Source organism: Carassius carassius, chromosome 35 (assembly GCF_963082965.1).
Source record: "Carassius carassius chromosome 35, fCarCar2.1, whole genome shotgun sequence".
Taxonomy (NCBI): Eukaryota; Metazoa; Chordata; class Actinopteri; order Cypriniformes; family Cyprinidae; genus Carassius; species Carassius carassius.
Genome location: NC_081789.1, coordinates 9,401,491 through 9,410,871, shown reverse-complemented (window position 1 = coordinate 9,410,871; position 9,381 = coordinate 9,401,491). Strand labels below are relative to the sequence as shown.

General features: G+C 37.6%; 1 long non-coding RNA gene across 3 annotated transcripts; it reads left to right on the top strand.

The window, feature by feature from the left end:
- The first annotated feature begins 2,510 nt into the window (after positions 1-2,510).
- On the top strand, positions 2,511-4,862 carry LOC132115950 (uncharacterized). 3 transcript variants are annotated; one of them, XR_009425587.1, is made up of 5 exons: positions 2,511-2,587; positions 2,698-2,762; positions 3,026-3,367; positions 4,472-4,599; positions 4,750-4,862. It is a non-coding gene; the product is annotated as an uncharacterized LOC132115950 (long non-coding RNA). The 3 variants fall into 3 exon arrangements; XR_009425588.1 differs by having other exon boundaries at positions 2,537-2,599; XR_009425586.1 differs by lacking the exon at positions 2,511-2,587 and having other exon boundaries at positions 2,654-2,762.
- Positions 4,863-9,381: the final 4,519 nt, after the last annotated feature.

Sequence of the window (9,381 nt, the reverse complement as noted above, 5' to 3'; positions counted from 1 at the left end):
GAATAGCAAGGTCATTAATTGACAGAAAAGGCTGAAACGACCTTTGGTGTGATAAAAAAAAAAGTCCTCCATTGTGACACCTGTACTGTCACACCACAGGACAAAGTTTCTTTAAAAATAATTTTAAATAATTAAATAATATTTGTTTAACTCCTTTTTTATACTTTTAAATGCAATAATTACATTCATTTACAACCCGAATTCCGGAAAAGTTGGGACGTTTTTTAAATTTTAATAAAATGAAAACTAAAAGACTTTCAAATCACATGAGCCAATATTTTATTCACAATAGAACATAGATAACATAGCAAATGTTTAAACTGAGAAAGTTTACAATTTTATGCACAAAATGAGCTCATTTCAATTTTGATTTCTGCTACAGGTCTCAAAATAGTTGGGGCGGGGCATGTTTACCATGGTGTAGCATCTCCTTTTCTTTTCAAAACAGTTTGAAGACGTCTGGGCATTGAGGCTATGAGTTGCTGGAGTTTTGCTGTTGGAATTTGGTCCCATTCTTGCCTTATATAGATTTCCAGCTGCTGAAGAGTTCGTGGTCGTCTTTGACGTATTTTTCGTTTAATGATGCGCCAAATGTTCTCTATAGGTGAAAGATCTGGACTGCAGGCAGGCCAGGTTAGCACCCGGACTCTTCTACGACGAAGCCATGCTGTTGTTATAGCTGCAATATGTGGTTTTGCATTGTCCTGCTGAAATAAACAAGGCCTTCCCTGAAATAGACGTTGTTTGGAGGGAAGCATATGTTGGCTCTAAAACCTTTATATACCTTTCAGCATTCACAGAGCCTTCCAAAACATGCAAGCTGCCCATACCGTATGCACTTATGCACCCCCATACCATCAGAGATGTTGGCTTTTGAACTGAACGCTGATAACATGCTGGAAGGTCTCCCTCCTCTTTAGCCCGGAGGACACGGCGTCCGTGATTTCCAACAAGAATGTCAAATTTGGACTCGTCTGACCATAAAACACTATTCCACTTTGAAATAGTCCATTTTAAATGAGCCTTGGCCCACAGGACACGACGGCGCTTCTGGACCATGTTCACATATGGCTTCCTTTTTGCATGATAGAGCTTTAGTTGGCATCTGCTGATGGCATGGCGGATTGTGTTTACCGACAGTGGTTTATGAAAGTATTCCTGGGCCCATTTAGTAATGTCATTGACACAATCATGTCGATGAGTGATGCAGTGTCGTCTGAGAGCCCGAAGACCACGGGCATCCAATAAAGGTCTCCGGCCTTGTCCCTTACGCACAGAGATTTCTCCAGTTTCTCTGAATCTTTTGATGATGTTATGCACTGTAGATGATGAGATTTGCAAAGCCTTTGCAATTTGACGTTGAGGAACATTGTTTTTAAAGTTTTCCACAATTTTTTTACGCAGTCTTTCACAGATTGGAGAGCCTCTGCCCATCTTTACTTCTGAGAGACTCTGCTTCTCTAAGACAAAGCTTTTATAGCTAATCATGTTACAGACCTGATATCAATTAACTTAATTAATCACTAGATGTTCTCCCAGCTGAATCTTTTCAAAACTGCTTGCTTTTTTAGCCATTTGTTGCCCCCGTGCCAACTTTTTAGAGACCTGTAGCAGGCATTAAATTTTAAATGAGCTAATTAAGTGGATAAAAGTGTAAAATTTCTCAGTTTAAACATTTGCTACGTTATCTATGTTCTATTGTGAATAAAATATTGGCTCATGTGATTTGAAATTCCTTTAGTTTTCATTTTATTAAAATTTAAAAAACGTCCCAACTTTTCCGGAATTCGGGTTGTAATTAAGATCTAATCATCAAAAAAAAAAAAATTATGAATCTTTAGAATATATGAAAATTTCACTTTTTAATAAAAAGTTACAAAAAATGAACTTTTTTCATGATATTCACATTTCTTCAAGATGCACCTTATACACACACACACACACACACACACACATACATATATGAGTGTTCGTAAAAGCAACAATACAAACTCTTAAACTATAAAAGTGCCACTTTGTCCCACTATTATGTGCAGGCCTGGCATTTTGCACTGGGCTATAGAACTACAAAATGAATTTAAAATTAGCAATATAACATTTGAATGTTATATTCAATATTCAATATATAGAATTATGTAGTGATCTAATTCTATCCACCAAGCAATTGTATGTGAATGTGTGAGACTTATGGTCATGGTTATAGGGAAGTAACAAGAAGAACAAAGTGCAGTAAACGGTAAAACTGTTTGGACTACAAACCAGTACGTTCATAATTAAGACAATAACATGGTAAGATACAGCAGTTTGCAACAGTAAACAGCAAAACAAGCTGTTTGTACAGCTAATATAGCTGGAATGACACCGAAAGCCAGACACATTAAATTTACAAATGGCCGTGCCCCCTCTTACAGAAAAAAAAAAAAACAAGGGGCATATGTTTATTCATGTTTATTTATGTAACGTAAGCGTGTGACTTTTAATTCGTGACGTGCTTTCATGGCGCGCGGACCGGATGGAGTTGCCATGGAAACGGAGCCCAACACTGCAAATGTCACGAGGAAACACCCCGTTTCTCGCTGATTTCACTGTTTTCAGGCGAGTTAAGTCCATAAAATCACACAAATATTACTTATAAATGTTGTTGACACTTCTCTTACTTGTATTTGACTCGCTTCTGTTGTTTATTTACTTTATAAGAATGGTTTAATGTCTTCGAAAAAGTCCGTTAGCATTTCTACCGTTTTCAGACGACGTATCGTCAGGTATGATAACTCTATTGTGCTCTTATTTATGAAAGTTTGGGCTTTTAATCAAATCTTCATCTGTAGAGGATAGCTTTTGACTGTTTTGTTGGTAATCTTTCAATGGATGATTGGAAATTGCTTAATTTATTTAACCTTAACATTTACACTTTACACTTATCGATGACGTCACGTTATCAAGGAGCGCGAAAATTGGATCTTTTATAGTAAACATAAAACTGTTCTGCGATTTCAAGACTGACAAAATAATCCTTCTACAACAGAAGGCAGTGTCCAAGATTTCAATATTTCTGAAGGGAGCTGCTGACAGAGATGTAGGAAGCGCTGAAAAGGTTAAGTAACCTAATATGCATTTTTTTTCACAACATATATCACAATGAATCTGTTATTTTATTTATTTATTTTTTGCATTTCACCTGCTCTAGCTTGTTTCCATCTAATAAACCTGGAACTGCAGACTAAATATTGTTGGCTCTGTGTCAAATTGCTTGTTTTGTTCCTAGTTTCTTCAGTGCTTCTTCATGGCCTGCTGCATCCAGCAAAGTCGGAGTGAACCTACTGTAAGACAACATCTCAAAGATGCTATTGACCACAAGACTAGTACAGTAAGTCAAACCTCAAATATACAGTACGCTAGTGTTCAAAAGCTTGAAGTTGATACAATTTGTAATAATTATCTTCTGCTCACCTCTGTAGTAATTATTTAATTAAAATATGTAAAAAGAGTAATATTGTGAAATATTATTACAATTTAAAATAGCTGTTTTCTATGTAAATACATTATAAACTAATTTATTCCTGTGATGTGCAGCTGTATTTTCAGCATCATTCCTCCAGTCTTCAGTGTCACATGGATCCCTCATAAATGCTGATTTGCTGCTCAAGAAACTTATTATCAGCGTTGAAACAGTTGTGCTGCTTCATTTTTTTTTGTGGAAACCGTGATGCATTTTATTTTTCAGGATTCACAGATGAATACAAAGTTCAAAAGACCTGCATTTATTTGAAACAGATGATTTTGAACAATTTGATGCATGTAACACTAACATTCAAATGTTTGGAGTCTATGTAACAACGAATCCAAAAAAAAAAAATTTCAGCACGTCTGTATTTTAACATTGATCATAATCAGAAATGTTTCTTGAGCAGTAAATCATCATATTAGAATGATTTCTGAAGATGTGACACTGAAGACTGGAGTAATGATGCTGAAAATTCAGCTTTGATCAAAGGAATAAATGACATTTTAACATAATATTTACATAGAAAAGAGTTGTTTTGAATTGTAATAGTCACAGTGTTACTATTTTACTGTAATTTGATTCATTAAATGGAGCTGTGGTGAGCATAAGAGATTTTTTTATAAAGGCATAAAATATCTTACAGACCCCAAACTCTTGAATGGTTGTGTAAATTACAGTTATGATGTTCCTCCCAGTTAAATTTTATTAAAATGTATTAAATGTTACTTTGGCATATGCAGTCCATTCTATAGACTGTGTCTGTTCCCCCAAAACAGACAACAAATAATATGTTTATTAAGTGATCTAGAAAAATTATTTCAGTTTAAACCTACTAGATTAAAAACAGTACTCAATGTACTCCATTGATGAAATAGTAAAAAGTGCACACTGCCTGAAATGATATGAACAGCAGCTATGCTAATCTTTCTCCCTTTGTCTTCCTGTTTCTGCAAATGTCCATCCCAGGGTTATTAGAAACTGCATAGCACAAGACTTGCAGGACTTGTGAGGACTTCAGATGATACCAGTACTCAAAAGACCTTAGATGATGGCAACTATAGATGGACATACAAACTACCGCCACTGCAAAAAAGGTAATGTTAATTTGAAAGAGCAGTGTCACAGTATCAAGGGCTCCCTTATCAGTTCTGCTTTCAGTACTGGAGAGTAAAAGATACATTTTTTTTGTTTGATGTTTTTATTAGTACATATACGTTATCTTGCACATTTTATCTCCCCAACAGATTCTAATTTGAAAGAAGTTTATAATGCATGTTCGCTACTCCCAATTCAGAAGACTGAATCAGCCTGTGTATCTGAATGTTTCTCATACTCACTCCTCTCTGCCGCGTCTCACAGAGGATCCATTTACAGAAGCCTGTTCCGTAATGCTTGTTTATACTCGGTATACTCCAAACCGCAAGACTCTACGAGCGCATCTGGCAATATGGACAAGGCTTGATGCATGGCTGCAGCCTGTGTCAACTCACGCTTGTCTCTGTATTTTAATACAAATGTAAATTCAGTTTAACTGCATTGCTAATTTCACTTAGAAGAAATGAAACATTCAGCACATTTTCCACTTGTTCTTAAAATCCTAAATACTTAAAAATGAATAAATTGTCCTAAAACACAATAGAAAATTTAATGGAATTGAGGGTTATAATGGGAATTATATTGGCTTTAATGTAAACTATAATGGTGTCTACTGGTATTTGATGGATTCTATTGATGGGATGTAATCTGGCAGATGGGAATAAATAGAACAAAATAATAATGCCCTAAACACACTACAAAAAGTAATTTTGTAATTGTTTTAATGGAAACCATAAGAATTTCTGTGATGGTTTCTATTGTTTTTTTTGTTTTTGTTTTTTTCAGCAGGGTAACGAAACCCATACTGTGCTGCACACTACTGACAATATTAAGCTAAAGCTTGACTTCAAAATGATTTGCAAAATCAAATCAAAATCGCAACTGCACTATCTGTCAAAAAAAAATCACAATTAGATATTTGCCCCAAATCGCACAGCCGCAATATGTTATGTGATATACGTCATGTGTATATGTTGTCTTTCATTTACTAACTGCTTGTTTTCTTTAAAAAAAAAAAAAAAGAGAAATAATAATACTAGCTTCTCTAATCTTTTTGTATTCATTTATATATATATATATATATATATATATATATATATATATATATATATTATTTCAGGCTTGTTAAAACACTTATACAGGTGCTGGTCATATAATTAGAATATCATCAAAAAGTTGATTTATTTCACTAATTCCATTCAAAAAGTGAAACTTGTATATTATATTCATTCATTACACGGAGACTGATATATTTCAAATGTTTATTTCTTTTAATTTTGACGGTTATAACTGACAACTAAGGAAAATCCCAAATTCAGTATCTCAGAAAATTAGAATATAACTTAAGACCAATGCAAAGAAAGGATTTTTAGAAATCTTGGCCAACTGAAAAGTATAAAAATGAAAAGTATGAGCATGTACAGCACTCAATACTTAGTTGGGGCTCCTTTTGCCTGAATTACTGCAGCAATGCGGTGTGGCATAGGGTCGATCAGTCTGTGGCACTGCTCAGGTGTTATGAGAGCCCAGGTTGCTCTGATAGTGGCCTTCAGCTCTTCTGCATTCTTGGGTCTGGCATATCACATCTTCCTCTTCACAATACCCCATAGATTTTCTATGGGGTTAAGGTCAGGTGAGTTTGATTGGCCAATTAAAAACAGGGATACCATGGTCCTTAAACCAGGTACTGGTAGCTTTGGCACTGTGTGCAGGTGCCAAGTCCTGTTGGAAAATGAAATCTGCGTCTCCATAAAGTTGGTCAACAGCAGGAAGCATGAAGTGCTCTAAAACTTCCTGGTATACGGCTGTGTTGACCTTGGACCTCAGAAAACACAGTGGACCAACACCAGCAGATGACATGGCACCCAAAACCCATCACTGACTGTGGACCTCAAGCAACGTGGATTGTGTGCCTCTCCTCTCTTCCTCCAGACTCTGGGACCCTGATATCCAAAGGAAATGCAGAATTTACTTTCATCAGAGAACATAACTTTGGACTACTCAGCAGCAGTCCAGGCCTTTTTGAAGCGAGACGTTTCTGACGCTGTCTGTTGTTCAAGAGTGGCTTGACACAAGGAATGCGACAGCTGAAACCCATGTCTTGCATACGTCTGCAGTCCACTCTTTGTGAATCTCCCCCACATTTTTGAATGGGTTTTGTTTCACAATCCTCTCCAGGGTGCGGTTATCCCTATTGCTTGTACACTTTTTTCTATCACAATCTTTTCCTTCCCTTCGCCTCTCTATTAATGTGCTTGGACACAGAGCTCTGTGAACAGCCAGCCTCTTTTGCAATGACCTTTTGTGTCTTGCCCTCCTTGTGCAAGGTGTCAATGGTCGTCTTTTGGACAACTGTCAAGTCAGCAGTCTTCCCCATGATTGTGTAGCCTACAGAACTAGACGGAGAGACCATTTAAAGGCTTTGCAGGTGTTTTGAGTTAATTAGCTGATTAGAGTGTGGCACCAAGTGTCTTCAATAATGAACCTTTTCACAATAGTCTAATTTTCGGAGATACTGAATTTGGGATTTTCCTTAGCTGTCAGTTATAAACGTCAAAATTAAAAGAAATAAACATTTGAAATATATCAGTCTGTGTGTAATGAATAAATATAATATACAAGTTTCACTTTTTGAATGGAATTAGTGAAATAAATCAACTTTTTGATGATATTCTAATTATATGACCAGCACCTGTATATCATTGCTCTTTTGTTGATTTTGATTGCTTCCATTGTCCTCATTTGTAAGTTGCTTTGGATAAAAGTGTCTGCTAAATGTAAATGTAATGTTAATGTGTATTTAAGTATATTTAAAAATATTTATCTGTATTTTTTATTTTGTAATAATGTAAATGTATTTGTTTTATATCTATACATGCAGTTGTATTCATGTATGTATATTTATTTGTCTAATTTTTATATTTTAATAAAGCAGTTTAGACTACATGAGTGTTTTCTTTATTCTGGATGAATTACATGCTTTTGTGTCTAGAAAGGGTAAATATGGGCCATATCTAACCCAGAAGTCAGCCACAACTGGGACGGATCTGGGCCACATCTCAGAAATGGCGTGGTTGACATCTGGGCCAGGTCTCGCCCATGCCATTTGTGAGATGCGGCATGGATCTGGTACAGTTGTGGCTGACTTCTGACTTCCCAGATGTCACCCACACCATTTCTGAGATGTGGCCCAGATCTGGTTCAGTTGTGGCTGACATATGTCAGCCAGACTCAGGTTGAGTCATCGCCGTCATTCCGCGCGGTATGTGGGCCAGAAGAATATGGGAGATGTGGGCCAGAACTGGGCCACATGTCATTTGCTATCTGGGTGGTCACTGATCCATATCTTTGCCAAACCTCACCCAGATATGTTTTAAGATAACTGGGCCACATTTGCTGCATTATATGTGGGCCACTTTTGGCTCACATTGAGATGAGACAGTGCCACTTTGCCATATCTTTGCCAAACCTGGCCCAGATATGTTTTAAGATAACTGTCCCAGACAGCAAGCCGCTTCGGCCCAGATCTGGCCCACATTTGGCCTGTATGGATTTCACGTGGGCCAGATGTGGCCCGGGTCTGGGCCGAAACTGCTTGCTGTCTGGGGGGCCACATTTGCATAATTATATGTGGGTCACTTTTGGCTCACATTGAGATGAGCCAGTTCCATTGTACCATGTCTTTGCCAAAACTGGCCCAGATATGTTTTAAGATAACTGGGCCACATTTTCAGGATTATATGTGGGCCACTTTTGGCTCGCATGCAGATGAGCCAGTGGTCACTTAGCAATATCTTTGCCAAACCTGGCCCAGATGTGTTATAAGATAACTGGGCCACATTTACAACATTATATGTGGGCCACTTTTGGCTCACATGCAGATGAGCCAGTGGGCACCGAGTCATATTTTTGCAAAACCTGGCCCAGATGTGTTATAAGATAACTGGGCCAAATCTGCAGCATTATATGTGGGCCACTTTTGGCTCACATCCAGATGAGCCAGTGGTCACTGAGCCATATCTTTGCCAAACCTGGCCCAGATGTGTTTTAAGATAACTGGGCCACATTTGCAACATTATATGTGGGATACTTTTGGTTCACATTCAGATGAGCCAGTGGTCACTGAGCCATATCATTGCCAAACCTGGCCCAGATGTGTTATAAGATAACTGGGCCACATTTCCAACATTATATGTGGGCCACTTTTCAGATGAGCCAGTGGTCACTGAGCCATATCTTTGCCAAACCTGGCCCAGATGTGTTATAAGATAACTGGGCCACATTTGCAACATTATATGTGGGCCACTTTTGGCTCACATTGAAATGAGAGAGTGCCACTTTGCCATATCTTTGCCAAAACTGGCCCAGATATGTTTTAAGATAACTTGGCCACATTTTCAGTATTATATGTGGGCCACTTTTCAGATGAGCCAGTGGTCTCTGAGCCATATCTTTGCAAAACCTGGCCCAGATGTATTATATGATAACTGGGCCACATTTGCAACATTATATGTGGGCCACTTTTGGCTCACATTGAGATGAGTGCCACTTTGCCATATCTTTGCCAAAACTGGCCCAGATATGTTTTAAGATAACTTGGCCACATTTTCATTATTATATGTGGGCCACTTTTGGCTCACATGCAGATGAGCTAGTGGTCACTGAGCAATATCTTTGCCAAACGTGGCCCAGATGTGTTATAAGATAACGGGTCACATTTGCAGCATTATATGTGGGCAACTTTTTTTTCTCACATCCAGATGAGCCAGTGGTCACTGAGC